Raw genomic sequence first — 20,448 nt, forward strand, 5'->3', positions numbered from 1 at the left:
TCATATATGATTAGATACATATATTTAGATGTGATTAGATGTATTTAGCCATATATTATTAAAGTTGAGGAAGAACAATTATTGAATCGAGAACACGATAATGAATCTTATCAACATAAATCATATGTGATTGGATACATATAATCACATGTGATTATATGTATGTAATCAAATATGATTTGTGCGGATAATATTTAGTTTTGCGGTTTTGATTCAGTAATTGATCTCGTGTATTTAATAATATATAATTACTGTAGATAAAGATTTGTTTTCACGTTTTTGATACAATGGTTATTCTCTTGTATATAATAACATGTGATTATATGTATCTAATCATATATAATTTATATAGGCAATATTATTTTTTTCTATATTCTCCCCCTCCACACCTGAATACAATTAAAAAGAAATTATTAATAATTTGTGAATGAAATCACATGTGTTACATAAATTATAATTACATGTGATTACTTTATTAATCTATATTGTTGTTTACCTTCTCCTTCAGCATTTTGTTCTTCTTCATTATTACCACCTTTCTCATTTTCAAAACCTTCACTATGCAAATTCATGTCATCCAAACCTTGATCATTATTATCATTTCCATCTTTCTCAACATCTACATATAATAAAAATTTATAGTTAATCAAATATGATTTGCATGTAATAAAAATTTGTAGTTAATCACATGTGATTGTAAAAAGTTATTATATATGATTGAGTAATCATATGTGATTAAAAAAAAGTATTGTACAAAAGTATTGTACAAATATATTTCTATTGTTACGTGAATATAATCACATGTGATTACAAGAGATGTAATCATATGTGATTAATATATGTATAAATATATTATATTGTTATTTTGAATATAATCACATGTGATTACAGGAGATGTAATAATATGTGATTAACATATGTACAAATATATTATATTGTTATTTTGAATATAATCACATTTGCATATAATAAAAATTAGTAGTTAATCACATGTGATTCTAAAAAGTTATTTTTAACAATTATATATGATTGAATAATCATATGTGATTAAAAAATATTATACAAATATATTTATATGTTTATGTGAATATAATCACATGTGATTACAAGAGATGTAATCATATGTGATTAATATATGTACAAATATATTATATTGTTATTTTGAATATAATCACATGTGATTACAACAGATGTAATCATATGTGATTAATATATGTACAAAAATATTATATTGTTGTTTTGGATATAATCATATGTGATTAATATATATAGATTTTTATAATAATAATATGATTCAAAAAAAGTAATTGGTCTCCTCCTTCAAAATTGTGCACTCGTTCATTAGTCTTTTCTATTTCATTTTCATTTGCACCTTCAACTCCATTGTTTTCTTCTTCATTTCTCTCTCCATCTTTAACATTGTCACAACTATCATCATTATCTTCATTATCATCATCATCATTTCCCTTGTCTTCTTTAACATTTTTATCTTCATTATTAAAAAATTCATCCATCATACTTTTCAAACGATGCAATCTTAAACTTGTTGGGAATTTATTGATTCCATTTTCAATCAACGAATTGAACTTCCTACTCTTTATCAAAATCATTTGCTCATAATCCTAAATAAGAAATAATTTAAAGTTTATATTACCAATATATATCATTAAACATTAAGAATATTAAATATTGAGAAGTTTTTTTTTGTATAACTGCTATAATTAGTTTACCTCCTGATTTATATCTTCTTCTATAAACTCTTCATTTAGATGTCATGTACCAAATTCCTTTATGTCTTATTTTTCGTATATTTCTCTAAGCTTCATTTTCTCTAACGTCTAGTGCCAGATAACTGGTCGTTTTCTTTTAGCATTAACTACACTACAATGGACTCTATCTAGATAAAACAACTGGGAAAAAGAAATTGTTAGTATAATCACATGTGATTAAATTATTATGTCTTTATCATCATATGTGATTTAAAACATTTTTACTGCTAAACCACATGTGATTATAAATGTTATTAAATAAAAGAGAAGTTATTAAACATACCACTAAAAAAGCAGATGGTCCAACAAAATTGCTTGTTGGACTGGATGGATTAAAATATCATTTTGTTTTAACCAAAAAATTAAGCAAGTTGGAGCACCAGTCAATGTTACTTATGTTTGTATTCGTCATGATGTAGTTCAAGGGATATGTGTTTGTTTTTCCACATGAGCTTGATTCTATAAGAGAGTTGATCAACAAGGCAATGAAGTTCATCTGGAAGTTCATATTTGCATTGTCCGAGGCGACAATATTCATCTTAATCTCGTGAAGTCTGATGGTTTTTTGTTTTCAAATTGTTTAGCCCATTCGTCATAACTTTTATCATTTTCTTTTTGAAATGGAAGTTTTGAAAATTGTTTTTTTCCCACAGGAAATCCTAGAATTTGATTCACTAATTCTCATGTCACATCGATCTTAACTCCCTCTCGAAGAATAGTTTTCATTTTTGTTGGATCTAATTTATCAACAACATAACAGCTTAATACCCCTGACACTTTAGTCTTTTTCATTTTCAATGGATCACCAAATCCCATTTGTTTCACACAATCTTTTTTGATTGTATTGAAACCTTGGATGATTGATAACAACGCTCCAGGTGAGCACCTATATTATCAAAAATAACAATTAATGAGTTTAATTATATTTGATTTAAAACAAATTAATCAAAGAGTTTTCAAATCATATATGATTTTATACATATATAAGTAAAATCATATGTGATTAATTAATCCGATATGTGATTATTCTCGTCTTTGTCATGTTTATCTGTATAATCATATGTGATTCATTTCAAATAGTTATTCTTTAAATAATCATATTTGATTTTTTAAAAAAATGTTTTAAAACATACTGGTATTAACAAAACTATACATGTTTCTAGTTGAATCAAAATGCTTATTTACAGTCTTTTTCTTTCTTTTGTGTAGTCTCTTTTGTTTCAGAAACTGAATCTTCAGCTTTTCTTTTCTTTTTAGATTCGTTTTTCTTCTCTGGTCCTATAAAAGATGTTAATGAAGTCATAATAAGTAAATCATATATGATTAGACAAATAGTTAATAAATAAGCATATATTTTTCAATACCTATTTTAATTACATGTCAATAATTAGATTTTAGGATGTTTATGTATATAACCATATGTAAATCACATGTTACTAACAATCCTAAAATATTGTTTAATCACATGTGATTAGCATCTCTAACACAAACATACAAATCCAATCACAAGTGAGTGTTATATGTCTTTTATGAATCATTTTGGATTATTGATATATATTAATATATATATAATCATTTGTTATTGAAATATACCTTTTTCAACTGTCTTTCTTGCTAATTTTCTTGATTGTTTCTCTTTAGGCACTTCTATGTTTTGTTCTGAAATTATATAAATTCAAGCATAATTAGAAAACCGTATATGATTAAAACAAAAGCATAAGGTGTTCATAACATATTTTAATCCCATGTGATTGAATCTGTTTTGTGTATTTAATAAAAATCACATATGATTAGAACAATTGATGATAAATAAATCATACAATATCTATAATAAAAGATATTCATTTATGATTGGATTTGCTTGTGTGTATCAGAGATGCTAATCACATATCAATTAATCAGATTTTAGGATGTTTATGTATATAATTATATGTTATTCAAAATATTGTTTAATCACATGTGATTAGCATCTCTAACACAAACACACAAATCCAGTCACAAGTGAGTGTCATATGTCTTTTATGAATCATTTTGGATTATTGATATATATATATATATATATATATATATATATATATATATATATATATATATATATATATATTAATATATATAATCATTTATGATTGAAATATACATTTTTCAGCTGTCTTTCTTGCTGGTTTTCTTCTTGTTTTGCTTTCGTAGGTTTTTTTTGTGTAGGCTTTTCTTTGCTTTTTTCTGGAAAAAAAATACATATATAATTAAAAAATCATATTTTATTATACACATAAAATATATGAATCAGAACTGATTATTGAATAATTTAACTGTTACCATTTTGAGTTTGTCTTCTTATTGTTGCTTTTGCAAAGTTTTGAGTAGTCATTTCTTTTGGTTTGGGCTGCTCTTTTTTGGTTTCTGAGTTGTAGAAATAGATGTATTATAAGAAAATCATATATAATTATTAAAAGTCATGACAAATAAATAATATACTGTTTATATAGATTATGATCACATGTGATTCAATCTTTGTTCTATGTATAAATATAATCACATGTGATTCAATCATTTTAGAGATTATAAAATCAACAAATCATATATTTTTGCAAACACTCATTATAAGTAAGAATTCATTAGCAAATCATATATGATTGAACATAGTCATACTATTTATCACCTTCATTTATGTTTTTTGGATCTATTATCTTTCTGGAAAGATTTTTTTCTCAAATGTTTACACAAAAACGACTTTATTTACACAATAAATGAATAACAGAATACTAAATCAATAAATTAAATGTTAATATCAGTAAAACTGAGTGTTATTTAAGAGAAAACTTCAATAAATTGTTCGATATCGAAACTAGGGTTTGATTTTAATTTTTTTTAATAGTGTCGATTTCCTGTATATTGATGAAACTAACATTAGGAAAACTCAAAAATAGAGTGATATTCATGAAAAAAAAGTTAATAGTCGTGAAATCAAGTGATATTCAACAAAAAAACATCAAATATGCATTGTGATACCTTTCGATGAAGCTTTTGATGGGGTTTTCCCTATTTTTGATGATATTTCCTTCGTTTTCGTTGAGAATATTTGAAAATGGATGAAATGTTGTAGAGAAACGAGGGTTTTCTGTTGAGAGAAAATGAGGGTTTTTATTTTCGTAAATCGAGTATTCCGACAATGTATGTTTGGAAACAATTCATATTCTTTTAACGATTATACCCCCTTATTTTTTAAATGTTATATGTTGTAACTGATTGTTAAGTTATTTATAATTATGTCACCTTGGAAAATTAAAATATAACTTTTGTTCTTAAATGTTTTCGCGGGAAAAATATTCTCGATTGAATGTTTCCATATATATATATATATATATATATATATATATATATATATATATATATATAACAATGCAAATCTTTCTTAAATTATATTATAATGGTAATGACTATTAACAAATAAATAATTATATTTGTAAAAATCTTTTGAAAAACGCTGTATTTTATAAATAACCAAATTGAAAGTTATACTTCTGTGTTGAAAAATATACCATAGTTTTATTTTTTAGAAGAAAAAAAAAGTCATTTTTCTAGATTAAGTTTTAAAGTTATCTTATTTAATTATCTTTCTAGTCAATTATGTTTAACAAAATGGCATTTTCTTAAGTCGTTTAATAAATAAATTTGGTGTCTCGGTTATTATTATTGTTTTTTCTTACTATAGGAAGAGACGAAGTACAATTGATAAGATTATGAAGGGATGAGATATAGTATTTGATGATGATAAATTGATAATTATGTTTATATAAAAGTAAAGACAAAGTGCATAAAAGTTGATAGGTGTCAATTAGTTAAAGGAAAGGTGGATGGATAGTAGTTAGGCGATTGATAACAATGCATGTCGTACTCTTCTAGTCTTCTCTCTACTCTCAATAATTATCAACTACAACTCTCTTCTACTTACCTTGTCCCTACGCACCATTTAGTTCTAGGATTTCTTTTTCTTTTTGTTTTCTCCATAGGTTTCTCTTATTCTATTTCCCATCTTTTTGGCATGCTATTTAACTAATAAAACAATCTTTATACTAATAAACCAGATATCTCATTAGTTGTAAGAGACGGATTGTCAGATTAACCTGGAACATTCAAATTATTATTATTATTATTATTATTATTATTATTATTATTATTATTATTATTGAGTCAGATTCTAACACTAACATGACATTTCTTCGTCATATCTTACCAATAATGTTAGAGCAATGACAATGTATTTAATTTGTTCCCACATAGGTACTTTTTGTTTTCTAGGCGATATAAATAATAAATTTTGGTATAGTGGAATTCTAAATCAATTGAATATAGTATTATTACAATTTAACAAGATATGCTACATTGAATAAATTATCACCTAAAAGTATAGGTAAAACAAAGTGACAATAGGAACTAAAAACACAACACAATGCCTATCTAAGTAACATGTCGTCTTCGCCACCTACCGCCATCAAATGTCGTTTAAAACCATCACGACTCTCCAACATTGCAAAAAGTTCTCAAATGTAACAACCTCATTGAAGACCGGTTGAAAAGACATCAATAAATAAATAAAGTTCAAATCAAAGGGCTTGATGAATGAGATAGAGTAGAAATGCAGGAATAGTGTAATATCCTAAATTTTTAATTATTATTTTTTTCAATTTTAAAATAAAAATAATCAATCAAAACCATTTTTTCAAAGTATAATAAAACAAATATTTGTTCCAAAAGATAGAACTTTCCAGGAGATAGACATCGCGAATCGAGAGTCCTTGTTGAACACGGATAACTATTGAACTCACGACGTAAGACGCATATGCTCACGACGTGAGTGTGGATATTTCAAAAAATATATAAGTCCTTGATCCATACGGTTTTAAGGAGGTTGGCTGACTTGGGAAGGGTTCCAGGAGTCGAACTTCAGAAGATAGAAGGCTAGGGATTTGGTTCTAATACCAAGGAAGAAGAAGAAGTTTATAATCTACTTTCTAGTTTGGTATATTATGATGTTTTCAGTTATGACTTGTTTATGTTTATTTGTTAGAATGAGTAGCAAAATCTAGCTGCTTCTGTTAGCTAGATGAAGCTGGAACTCATGGTTTGCTTATAATAATTTAGACTTTTCTTGTTGGTTAATGTCTTGTGTTTGGTTGATTATACCTAGCATGCTTGATTTGATAACTACATTGCTTTAAATTCTTATTTTGTGTAGTTAGTGACCATTAATCTGCATGAATTTGATTACCTAGTAATTTAGTGAACATTAGATTATTAGAGCTAAGATTGAACCAATGTTAGATAGGTAATTGAACTATTGAATTTAGCTATGCTAGAGAACTCATATTATGACCATAATTGTGTTTGTCAATTCAATCTTACATAGCTCCAATTCTATTTAATAATTTATTATGTGTTAAGTTATATGTGACCATACATAGCTCTACATGAATTAGTTGAATATTAGTAAATTTGGAATTGAATTGCTAATAATATGTTAATTGGTAACCAACAAGAATTGTCATAATTATTATTTAAAACCATTGAGGGAAAGTTGATTCAAACTAACAGAAGTGTTTCTGTTAATTGATTGAATAGTTTTTAAGGAATTAAGTTCATGTAAACTTGAAAAATTAGATAAAAACCATTACTTGCTAGAATCTTAGGTTAACTTAATAGTAGTTAGATTAATTAATTAAAATTGATCCCTGTGTTCGATACTAGAGTTGGCAATCGTGTCGGGTTCGTGTCGTGTCGAAACACTAGACGGGTTGAAAGTGCTTGACCCGAACCCGACCCATTTAATTAACGTGTTGTGTCGTGTCAACCCGTTTATTTTCGTATCGTGTTCGTGTCGGATTTCGGGTTAGGGCTATACCTCGAAATATGTCGTGTCATGTGAGGTTAAAAGATTAAGCATGTTGAAAGAGTAGGAGTTAGGTAGACAGAAAGAAAAAACTAATAATTTGGAGGTAGAATAGATGAAGTCATAGCAAGTTCAGATGATAAAATTAAAAGAGTGAGAGTTAGGGAGGCGGATGACAAAGGTCATGAGGATGCGAGAGTGGTGAAAGAGACTAGGTAGTTTGGGAGAAATGGAAAAATTGAAATGAAGTCTTGATTTAGATGGCTAAGTCATTTCAACATTACAAAACAATTCAATTCGAAGGCTTTCTTTTACTTATGGTTTTGATTTTGTAACTCTCTAGTTTATTTAAATAATTCAAAATACGTGCATATAAATAAACGGATCATTTTCGAGTTGAAATTATCAACCCTAACCTTACCCATTTAATTTTCGTGTCGTGTCGTGTCAATTCGTTTATTTAAACAGGTTGAAATATCTTACCCAAACCCGTTTATTTCGTGTCAGGTTGGTGTCGGGTACACTGCATTTCGTGTGTTCATTTTATGTTTGAAGTAGTAGGATTAAAACTAGTGCATTTTAAACACATCAAGTTTTTGGCGCCGTTGTCGGGGAACAACCATTTTAGTTTTTACTTTATTTGCTTTAGGTCAATCGATCATTTTTGTGGGGATAAAAGATGCAAAAAGTTATTTTTCAACTTAGTTCTTTGTTCAGAACTGCACTCACGACGTGAGCTTTTAACGCTCACGACGTGAATCCAGTCGTTTTTCTTTTACTTTGTTTTTCCGTTTTTGTTCAGTTTTCCGTTTTTATTTTTGTTTATTTTGCAGTAGTTCATGACCAGAGGTTCCAACACACCTTTGGTGCCACCACTTGAAGATCCAGAGTCGACCATTCACAAAAGGACGGATAAAAGCGTGAAAGAATACCAACTACCAAAGAGCTCACCATTTAAAGACCTTAAATCGGTTTTTGGGAAAAAGAAAGGAAAGAACATGGGTGAATCTAGTAGTCAAGGGAAGGAAGAAAGCAAATTAGAGAGCTTTGAACAAAATCCAAACTAAAAGGAAAGCTAATACGATACCGAGCCCGAATTTGAACTAGAAAAGAGTGAACCCGAAGACGAGCCAGGAAACAAGATGACAGACATTGTTGATATGTCCATGGGGGTACAAAAAGTGGATAAGAGACGATGTTGGTACCGGTCTAGTACAACCTACAATTCCCGCCACTTCAACATTCGAGTTGAAAGGATCCAGTCTTGCTGCACTTAAGGATGTACCATTTTATGGAAAGGATCATGAGGATGCTTACAAGCATTTAGATGAAGTCAATGACATTACAGACTATTTTAATGTTCCGAATGTTCCAAGAGAGACTGTGTTGTTAAGGATGTTTCCTGTTACTTTTAAGGGAGCTACAAGAGATTGGTTGAAGACATTTCCACCTGGTGTAATTACTACTTGGGCACAGATGCGAGAGTAATTTTTGGAACAATTTAGCCCACCATAAAAAAATAGCTAAACTCAAGAAGGCAATAGCCAACTTTGATCAAAATCCGGTTGAATCACTTTATGAGGCATGGGAGCGTTATAAAGGGTTACTAAGAAATTGTCCTCAAAATGACCTTAACATACAACAAGAAGTCTCAATATTTTATGATGGTGTGAATTTCATGACAAGGCAACTCCTTGATTATCAAGAACCACTAACTAAGAAAAATCTGGGTGAAGTCAAGGAGTTGGTTGAAGAATTCGCAAAGCATTCTCGTGAGTACCACAATCCAAGAAATAAAGGAGCTAAAGGAGTTGGGGGAGGAAATTTCGAAGACATGGCTATTGTACTAGCTATGCTTGACACCATGGACAGAAGGATAACACAGATGGACCAGTCAATTCATGATATAAGAGTAGGATATGAAAGATGTAATGGTCCACACTTGATGAAAGAATGCCACTTGGATGACTATGGAAATAAAAGGCTCAAGTTTGCTATTCTAGTGTGGTTAAATATGATGAAGATTGGAGAAAACCAAAGAAGGAGTGGTTACCATATGAAGAGTACAAGAAGCAAAAATAATAAAAATATATGCAGACTCGTCGAGGATTCTATCAAAAGGAAAAACCACCAGCCGAAAAGATGATTGACTTAGAGAACGTGTTATCTCGTTTTATGGAGGCTTCTGAAAAAAAGCACGATGAAACGAATGCAGTGATAAGGGAACATTAGGATATCATGAAGGAACAACAAGCTTTGCTAAGAAATCACCAAGCATCGATCCATAATATTGAAGTCCGATTAGGTTAACTAAGTACTCTCGTACAAGAAAAGTTATCTCCAAAAATTCCTGAGAAAAAGACTCAATTTCAATTCATGATGTAGAGACCGAAGAAGAAGCTATTTCTAAGTTCTTAGAAGCACTAAAAGTGGAGCCACAACCGTCCAAAACAAAGCCGAAAAAGTCAAAAATCGAAGAAGAAATTTCTGTTGAAATACCAAACTCACGGCGTAAGCCTTCAAAGCTCACGACGTGGCCGGGTCTGAACTGGAAAATTTAGCAAAAGTTCTAGCTTTACTGTTTCCGTCCTGAGCTAATAGTTATCCACTGGAATTAGAGCATTTTGAATTTATGAAGTTAGTGAATAGTATTCCAATAAATACTCCTTTTACTGAATCGTTGTCTAAAATTCCCAGATATGCAAAGTTCTTACAAGACTTGATAGATACTTTCCAGCATTTGAAGAAAATTTCCAACGTGATTCTGAGTGAGTAGAGTTCAAAGGTTGTATTGGGGAGTTACCAAAGAAGATGGGAGATCCTGGACGCCTCACTCTTCCGTGTGAATTTGGGAATAATATGAAGACTTATGCTTTAGCTGATGCTGGTGCTAGCATAAATTTAATGCCTTTTTCATTTTATCAAAAGCTCATCATTCTGAAGTTAAAGGCTACAAGAATGACCATTTACATGGCAAACCATTCAGTGTCAAATCCTAAGGGCATTGTGGAAGACATCTTAGTAAAAATTGGGAAATTTGTTTTTCCAATTGACTTTGTGGTTATGGACATGAAGGAAGATCATGATGTTCTAATCATCTTGGGTCGCCCTCTACGTAATAATGATAGTGCCTTGGTTGATATTTAAGTGCAAATGAGTAATATTAGTGTAAAGAAGTTTAGCTATTAAACAAAAAATATTTTGTTGTTTTAAAAGCTTTAAGTTGTCTCGCTGTAAATAGATCAGCTCATCTCTCGTCCTAACTAACTCTAACTCCGTCTTCTCAATCCAAATTTTTCGCTCCTCACTCTTGGATGTTGCCCTGCTAAGTTGATCGGTTAGGTTAGCATTTGTGAGGCGAGTTTGCAATAGGCTTCCACTTAAACTTGAAAACTTAAATTTTAATTTGTTTAATTCCTTTTCATAGTTTGTTATAGGTATTTTAAGTGATTCGATAATAGATTGTACCTTCTTGATCAACTGATCACAATCTCTGATCCTTTCACTCACAGGCTTGGAAGCGAAGCATTTATCTTCCTTCTGATTCACTTCATTACACTTGCCTTCGCTTGTGTAGCCCCTCATTTGAGACGCTCCTGCAGTTACCATCAAGCATTTCCCTTCAAACTCAACATTATCTTCTTTGGCCACAAATGCCCTGCCATGCGTTGGTTTACGCACTTCTTCATATTCAGAGTCTGTTGACCAGACTTCTACTCCACCAAATTCATCATTGACCACGTTCTCCTGCTCAACCAAAACATTCATAGCTTTGTTATAGGTTTTCTTCTTCTTTATCTCCTCCAGCTTGCGCATATGATATTCTTCATCATCTTCACCCTCTTTCTTCTCTGACATCTTTCTCAACATGCGATCTTTGGCAAAATGGTTTTTGTCATGGTAGAAGTTGCAATCGTACCCAAATTCTCCCACCAACCTGTTTTCCTTCTTCTCGTCTTCTTTCTGATGTTTTTTTTATATCCTCTTTAGTCTTTTCTGTGCTATAGCTTCCATATTAGTTTCGGTTCTTGGCGATAGGGAACTTCTTACGAGCAAATCGCTTCGGGTTGGAAACCATCATTTCATATTCTTCGCTTGTCAGACCACACACTGACAATTCTGACTCTTCTTCATCCTCTGCCACATTCTTTGCTTTAGAGAGAAGGGCCAAGGATCCCATACCAGACACCACTTTCGCTTCCTTTGACACAACACTTTCGTGTGATTTGAGAATACCCACCATCTTCGTCGGGAAATATGACTTAAACTGCTCATGAGCCTTCACAGTTGACACTACAGTCATCCATTCGGGTCTTAAACCGTTCAAAAATGTGACCTCCTGTTCGATCACTTCTCTTCCAATGCCATGCTTAATCATTTTTCTTAGAATATGGTTGAATCGATCGAAAGCTTGAATGAGTTTTTCATCTGATTTTTGTTGAAATGCACCAAACTCTGAAAGCAATAGAGTTTGGATGTAGTGTTCTAGGTCTTCATCAGTTCAATATAACTCCTTGTGTTCATCAGTTCAATATAACTCCTTGAGTCTATCCTAGATCTCTTTTGCTATGGTGCATTGGCTAAGCAGATGAAAGTTATCGGACTGCAATGCGAACCTTATCATTCTCATGGCTTTTACGTTACACAATAACTTGTCCTTTTCATCTCGAGGAATTTTGTCCACATCAGTTACGAGTGTGTTGTACTCCTTTTCAGTCTTAACTCTTCTATTTTTTCTAGAATGAACAAATGGACCCAATGTTATCATTTCCCAGATTAGATAACCATTATCTTTAGATCCAACCACATAATCTTCAAAGTGATGTGTCAAAACTTCATAATCTTGAGTGTATAGGATTAAAATCCTAGTTGTAGATCCAATGTTGTTAGAGATATTGATCGGATTGGTTTAAGAATCATCGTGAGACATGATGAAATTTTATAGATATCTGCAAGAATCAGACTTGTAAAGATTGAATTAGGATTTTATCAAAAGCAAGAAATAACATCAATGAAGAAATGATGGCTACTACAGATTCGATAAAAGCGGAAACCCTAAATAGATTCTTCCAACAGAAGAGATGTATATGAATTACACAGTCTCCTGCTCTGATACGAACTGATGAGAATTAATTCTATAAGATCGATATATTCAACAGATATTAAGAAAACGATTATAATCAATGACTAGGAATAAAACGCACAGATGAATCAAATGTATGTCGAATGATTAATATGCTCAACCTCAGAAGAATTCAATGTGAATTGCTACTGTAGAGGTGTGTTAGGGTTACAACACTTAATCTCAAAAATAATAATCAAAAGCGTAAATAATATAATGCATGCACTATATATATGTAAACCCTAGAGCTATACACGGTTGGACAGGCCCAAACCGTGAATACAAAATGGACCGAAGTACCAAGGCCCAATGGTGCAACCCCTTAAACTCAACACTTATATATATATATATATATATATATATATATATATATATATTTATATATATATATATATATATATATACACTACAAGAAAAATACCCTTTTACGACGCGCAAACCACGACACTCATTGATTTATGTTACGCAAAAGGGAGTGACATTAAAAAATTGTCATCTCTTCAAAAAATTTAAGGATTTATGTCGCGCATTACTACGTGCCTTTAAATTAGTGTCTAAATAATAACAAAAAAACAAGGAGGGCACTTATAATAAAACGCGTGTCGTCTAAGAGTGTCGCTTTATAAATTTTAATACAAGGCGCGTTCCATCCTTTAATAATTAGGGGGAAATGAAATCCTAAAAAATTAAAAACCCTGCCTTCCAATTTTCTTTTTTCCTTCTTGCCCTAATTATCGGCTCCTTCCTTCCCCCTCTCAACATTGACTGCCACCTTCTTCTTCCCTCACACTTCGACCATCGTTAGGTACCATTCCCGGTCGTCAACGTCGATCAAGGCAACAGTAGGTACGCCATCTCCGAAGTTATGAGGCAACAACGATGGTTCCAAAGAAAAAAAGACTCCATGCTGGTGACTTTAGGGATGGAAGATATCAACAATTGGACATTATGTCTTATAGATGAATTCATGTGACCTTCTCTGAAATTATGCTTGAATTTACTTTGAAAAAGGTTGATATATTACACAGACATATGTTTTTGGCGATCTTTATCGATATGATGTTGATAAAGGAGATTGGAAGCTAGTTTCTAGCCCTAACAGCCCCCTCCTCTCAGTCCATTTTCTGGTTATCGAATGGTATGTTCATACCTTTCTGATTTTCCCTATGTCATCCATCTTTTAGGGTTTCTAATTTGAGCCAGCGACTCCTCATTTTTCTCTCAGATTTGAGACTCCTCTTTCATCAGAAATAGGAGGTAGCAAGGTTAATTTTATGAGATTCGGAACTATGACTCGAATTACAGGTTGAAGATCAGAAATCGAAGGTTGTAAGTCGGATTTGGGATCGAAAGTCAGAGGTTCAAGGTACGATCGGAAGCATCAGAATGCAGAAAAAAAAAACGGAGGAGGCATCAGGTTCGAAAGTTGGTATCTTCTTCTTAATGTATGTGCCCTAGATTTCTTTCTCTTACATTCCTTTTTTAAAGATTCTTTTATTCCCTAAATCAGGTACGCAAACTGTTCTCTTCTTCTCCATCTGTTTTTGGAATGACAACCTCTCTTGTTAACCTAAAGGGTATTTTCGACTTTTTTTGTTTTTGTTTTTTCTAATTAATATTTGATGTTGATTTTTGTTTTGTTTGGTTTGTTGTGTAGGGGATTTAGCAATGTGGTGATTACATGGGCAAATTAAGCAAATGGAAGTTGCAGTTGAGCAAGCTGCTCAATCACGTTCAAGAAGAAGCAAGTGGCAGTTTATGGGGACAAGTGATGCTGGTGCTAAAGAAGAGCTTCACCGGGTGTATTGTGCTAAAGAAGACCTTCTGCCTATTCCATGTTTCTCTCAACTGTTGAGTTATGTCATGATAATGATATATATTTCTTTTCAGGTTGTAGATGTTGGAAGCAAGAATTGTAATCACTAATTCATCTCATGTTGTAAGGATTCAAATTCAGAATTACCACCTGCAGTCAGCTATTTTGGAGATGAGTATACATTCAATCTAGAGACACAAGTACTCTAGCTAGTATATGTGTATGTATGATGTTTATAGGGCTAATATGATGTAATTTTGTTTGTCTGTTTGAGCAGGAAACGCTAGTTCATTCCAAAAGTCACTTGTTTTATGCAGTAGGTAGCATTCAAACACAAGTTGGAACCTTTCTTCAAGATAAAGGAAATTCTTTTTTTTCTATCATAGATCATAAGAATAGCCTTCAGCTTAAATGATCTTCTAACAGTTTATCTTCCTCAAAAGGTTTCTGATTCTATGTTAGTTTCTAGAACAACATGGGAAGGTGGTCAATACAATAGGGATGAAAAGAGTCGATTGGATGCTCTGTGTTTAGCAATGGAGCTAGGAGCTGATCACATCGATGTTGAGCTTCAGGTTCCTTTCTTCTCTGTAGGTGCAAATGGTGCAGCTGGTCATTGCTTTCTTCGGCTCATATATAGGTATATAAACCATAATTTATTGCAACGCAGTTATTAACTCAATAACATTTAATAAACTTATTTTTTCTCAAAAACAGAACAATTGAATCAGGGCAAATTTGTAAGAACTAAGAAGTTGGACTTAGTAGGGAAAGCCTCATTTTCCTGACTTTCTATATCAACTTCTTTATGGATTAATTTAAAAATAGTTTGTCTTATACTCTTATTTTGTATTATAACTTATGCATTTGTTTTTTCATATATTATGATATTTTAAACTCATGGGATTATAATGTCTTTCAGATACACAGATAGAATGAAAAGTGTTGATCATCAAATTACAGTGCTTTTGTATGATTTATTTATAAAAAAAAAGTAATGCTTGTTTTCCAGGGTGAGAAGAAGAAGAAAACAAAAACTGAAGATTACTGGGATTGGGAATTGGCCAATGAGACAAAACCGATATGGGTAATTTAAAAAAGTGATTTTTTTAACTTTTTGAGCCATTTGTTTTCTTAACAATTTGTTAATTTATATAATGGAAATGCTGATGAGATTCCCATTGTTGTCAATTGTTAGGGTCGAATTAGTGTCAGAAACCGAGAGTGGATTTTTTCTGATTGCAATCCATATAAATTTTTTTGGAGTGACGTTTTTGAACCATATACCAAGATATAGGTTACTGGAACTACCTGGACTAAAGAATCGTAGCTCAAAGATTTGATTGGAAGAGACAAGAATCTGCTCTAATGAGATTGGACTATCTTTAGTCAATATATCAGTTGACTTGCAGTGTCGTAGTGAAATAATCAAGATATACATGCATGTCTGCAACTTTGAATCATAAATCATCATTTTTTTCTCTTCAATTCTTTTTGTTTTCATGTTTTGGTTGTAAACTTCTAAACTTCAAGTTTAATAATATTTTTAGTGATCTTAAGCTTGCGACATATTTATCTAAGAAGAACTATACAGGAGCCCATTTCTATCGAAATGGTTGGTAATAATTAAATAATAATACCCAAGTTATTTTTTTATTAAAATATTGGATGATTTAATCATTCTCCAAGTTATTGATACGATACAGGTGTTCCTTCACTTTTGGCTCTTCCACCTGGCTGTAAATCCTCAGATTGCATTGTGAGGTGAGTTTACTTTATGCGGATAATAATAATAAGTTAATAACCATATTATTGTTATTAAAAAATAAAAACCATACTAAGCTTACCTCGTATTTCTACTACTCTAGGGACGCTTTGGTAATTTCCATAAACTCTCTCCTTAACAATGGTTTAAATTAGTGATTAATTTAAATTATATATAATAATAATTTCAGATTTGGTGTGGAAGAAGCTCTTATCATTGTTATTCTAAGAGACCCCGACGTCAAACCTGTAGTCTACCATTGCTCAATCAACAATTCAAGACTTATTGATGTCATGGAACAAAATAAACATGAAGATGCATAAATCATTTTTGTCATTTTTCACACCTAATATGATATTTAATTATTTATTTTTTCAGTAATGCTTCCCCAATTAAGACGTGTTACATCTATGGAGCTTGGTTGTGATCCAAAAGGCTATTCACATGCTGGAAATAACACCACAGTTTGGTATTTTGCTGTTCTTATTGGAAGACAAACCACAGACTCCCTAAAATGCGTTAAGTAAGATTCTTATCTTAATTCATAAAACAATAGTCTTTTATTTCTTTTCTTTAAAGAACAATATTATATATATTATAATGTTAAAGACATGCGTAGGGTCCAAGAGATACTATCAGCTGGTGAAAATGTAAATCAAATTGACCAACACCAAGCTGCCATGTCAGCATTGAAGGAAAAAAGACTCACATTTGCCTGGGTTGATAGTGAAGCACAAAAGGTATACATATGTTGTAGACTGAAACTAACAAACAGAACACAAATACTAATATTTATTCATATTCACATTCATCTCTTTCTGTAAGTAAATTATTTTAAATAAAAAATACCTGAAAAACCATAACATCCTGGTAATCAGACTTTTATGATAACATGGCCACAACATGTTTTTCTTTTATTCTCTACTCACACCTATTATGCAGGATTGTAATAGTGACTTTGTTGCCTCATGCCTGCAGTGATAACTCTTTGTCCACACAATCATGAGGTTCCCATCTATAAATCAGTTGAAGAAAATTGGGAAAGGATTCATGTGGGCATCTGAATTCTAGCATGTCAGTGAGCTCTTTCGCTTTAATAATCAAAATAATAATTGAATGTTTACTTACTATTAATTATTATGTTCTTGATTTCAGGAGAAAACACAGATGACATCTGTGGACCGAATGGCAGGTGCAAACATTCCATCTTTGGCTGCTATGGAGCAGACTCGAATGCTAGCACACACTTTAGCTCAGAACACCAATCCAAAGTTTCAGGTTACTTTACTTACTTTGAATTAAAATTGTCTTTTTTTTTTATTTATTTTTTTATAATCAGGATATTATTTATTTGGTTTGGCAAATAATAACGAGGCCAGGCATGTAAATGGGGATTGGGAAAATGAATATCAACATCAATATAATGCAGACCCTTCCTCTACCTCTTAGGCAGATCAGTATGCACGTGAAGAGGCAAGTAAAACTTTTCTCCTCTTAATCTTATCAACAGGTATCCAATAATCAATGCGTATGAATGTGTTGCACAAAAAGATTTCATTTCAATCAGTGCTTATATGCCAGGTCAGCCTTCTAGGTCTGGTGGTATGTTTTGTATAGATTGGAATCTGAGAAGCCGATAGGTTGCTACAATGCTTCTGTTCAGGTATAGCTACAATTGTTTTTATGCTTCCTTGTGCAATTATTGGCCTTTTAACCTAGTGTCAATTTTGAAACCTAGAAACAAATTACTATAGAATATCATTTTAAAGTAATGATAAGCGAAGATTTTGTGATAATGTTTCAACACATGCAGGAACTGACTGTAATTGATGATCTTCTATCTGCTTTAGTTGGAATTGAGGGACCATATATTTCTATCAATAGAGTTAGAGGGAATGATAACTCTATTATCTTCAATGTTGACGGATCTATGGATTTGGCACTCCAGGTTAAGAATCTTCACATATACAATTATACATACATAGATGCACATATGTATGTATCTATAACTTCATGGAACTCTTTTCAATCAATTTGTGGAATCAAGATAACAGTTCAAGTCTGGATTAGTTAACCATGCCTTGGCTGCTGCACTAAGGGCCCTCCTTTTGGTAATATATTTATGTTCAATGTTGCCTATTATATGATGGTTTCTACTGCATATAGTTATAAATAATGATATAGTTTCTTACGTATTTGATATACACAACAATACAACTTTGCAAATTCTAAGTTTTGGAAGCTATAATGAGTGATAAATTTACTAATACAATAACAAGTCAAGTTATTCAATAGGAATCATGGACCATGTAAGATAAATATAACAATATAACACATTTTAGGTTATATATAGTTAGATAAAACCTCTTAATAACATTGTACAATCGGTCCCCTTTACACTTTGTTACTTCTTATTTATGATTATATTGGATTTAAAATTAGTTTTCATGCTTTATCAGGGTGCTGCAAATATAAAAGTGGCAGGAATAAATATGAACAACAAGAGCAGCCGGTCACATAGTGTTTTCACCTGTTGGTTCTCAAAGGTAATTTGGTAGCTTAAACCATTGAGGTAAGGATGATGTGATCCTTTGTTTATTTGTTCTCAGAGGTCAAGTATTGCTATCAACCAATTAAAATTTCGTTCACCAAATGTTAACCTTGGTCTTTGCGTTTTTTGTTCATAGATTACAAACACCAATTTCCTTCAAACAACAGAAGATCTAGAGTTTAAATGGGTGATTGAAGGTGATGGATGTAAACTTGATTCTGGAACTCTCAGTCTACCAACATTAGAGTTTAATTGGGTGATTGAAGGTGATTTTGGTTCTTGAAACGAGACTCAAGATATCATATTTTCACATGGCTAGAAGCTTTGGAGGAAACGAGATTCAAGAAAAAGTAAACACATAGAGAGTTGTTGGCACATAATAAGCTAGATGATGCAATTGTATATAAATGAGTTCATTTTTTTATAACATTTATTCACTTTTGGAATAATTATTTGTATTTGACATATTAGTGAAATGAATTATCTTTGTTATTTATGGTATTTTATTTTGTATTATGAGATTTTTAATGTATTATTTAATTTGAAAATTAGTAAATCTATAAATAATATTTTTTTAAAACATTTAAAATTATGATATGCAAAAATGTCTGTCGTCTTCATTTATGACATGGCCTTTCTTGACAGGGACTTTCTTGATACGTATTGCGTGTCATTAACATGCATGTCGTAAGGTTACGACACACGAATGTGTGTCGTCTTCCTTTATGACATGGCCTTCCTTGATACGCATTGCGTGTCTTAAAGGCGCGTCGTCATTGCGCGTCGTAAATGCGCGTCGTCTATAGACGACGCTCAAAAGCGCGTCGTCTCTCTTTATGACAGGGCCTTCCTTGACGCGCATTTCCGCGTCGTCTAAGCCTTTTATGACGCGCAATGAGCGTCGTAAAAGGCTGTTTTTCTAGTAGTGATAAGTATTAACATTTAATATTATAATAGTATAAGGGTAGAATTTTAATCTTTTAAAAGTCTAGGGCTTTGGATTCAAATGTCTCATTAGTGTGACTTTACAAATTCCAAAACTTGAGTGCAAGTTTTGAAACTTTTCAAGACTTCTCATATCCATAACTTATGGATATTTATGAGTTTTAAAGTTCATGAATGAGACTTTTCATATAACTTGAGGACAAGTTACAAAACTCATATCAAGAACATTCTTAGATCAATTATGATTAATAACAATTATCATACAATTTCCTATTGATCTAAACTAACTCATAGCAAGACAATTCATATTGAATACTACAAATAATTACTTTATTATCTAAACATTTGTCAATTGCCTTTAAATGGATGAAGACTATCATTACCAATTCAGAAAATACAATTTTTATGATTACAAAATAGTTTGTGGTAATGATCTTATCCATTTCTGGCCAAAAACTCAAAATTCTGCACACAGGGGCACCAACTCGTCTAGTGCACGAACTGGACTCGCCGAGTTGATGTTTTACTTAGTGGACTTAGTGAGTCTGTTCATGGACTCGTCGAGTTCATCTGTCAGAGTGCATAAAATCGAT

At 31.6% G+C, this 20,448-nt stretch overlaps 1 non-coding gene across 1 annotated transcript; it reads right to left on the reverse strand.

Moving 5' to 3' along the window:
- Positions 1–9,181: 9,181 nt before the first annotated feature.
- LOC145033124 (small nucleolar RNA R71) lies at positions 9,182–9,288 on the reverse strand. The gene has a single exon (XR_013677363.1). It is a non-coding gene; the product is annotated as a small nucleolar RNA R71 (small nucleolar RNA).
- Between the last annotated feature and the right edge of the window lie 11,160 nt (positions 9,289–20,448).

Source organism: Lactuca saligna, chromosome 2 (assembly GCF_052625555.1).
Source record: "Lactuca saligna cultivar CGN05327 chromosome 2, ASM5262555v1, whole genome shotgun sequence".
Lineage (NCBI taxonomy): Eukaryota > Viridiplantae > Streptophyta > Magnoliopsida > Asterales > Asteraceae > Lactuca > Lactuca saligna.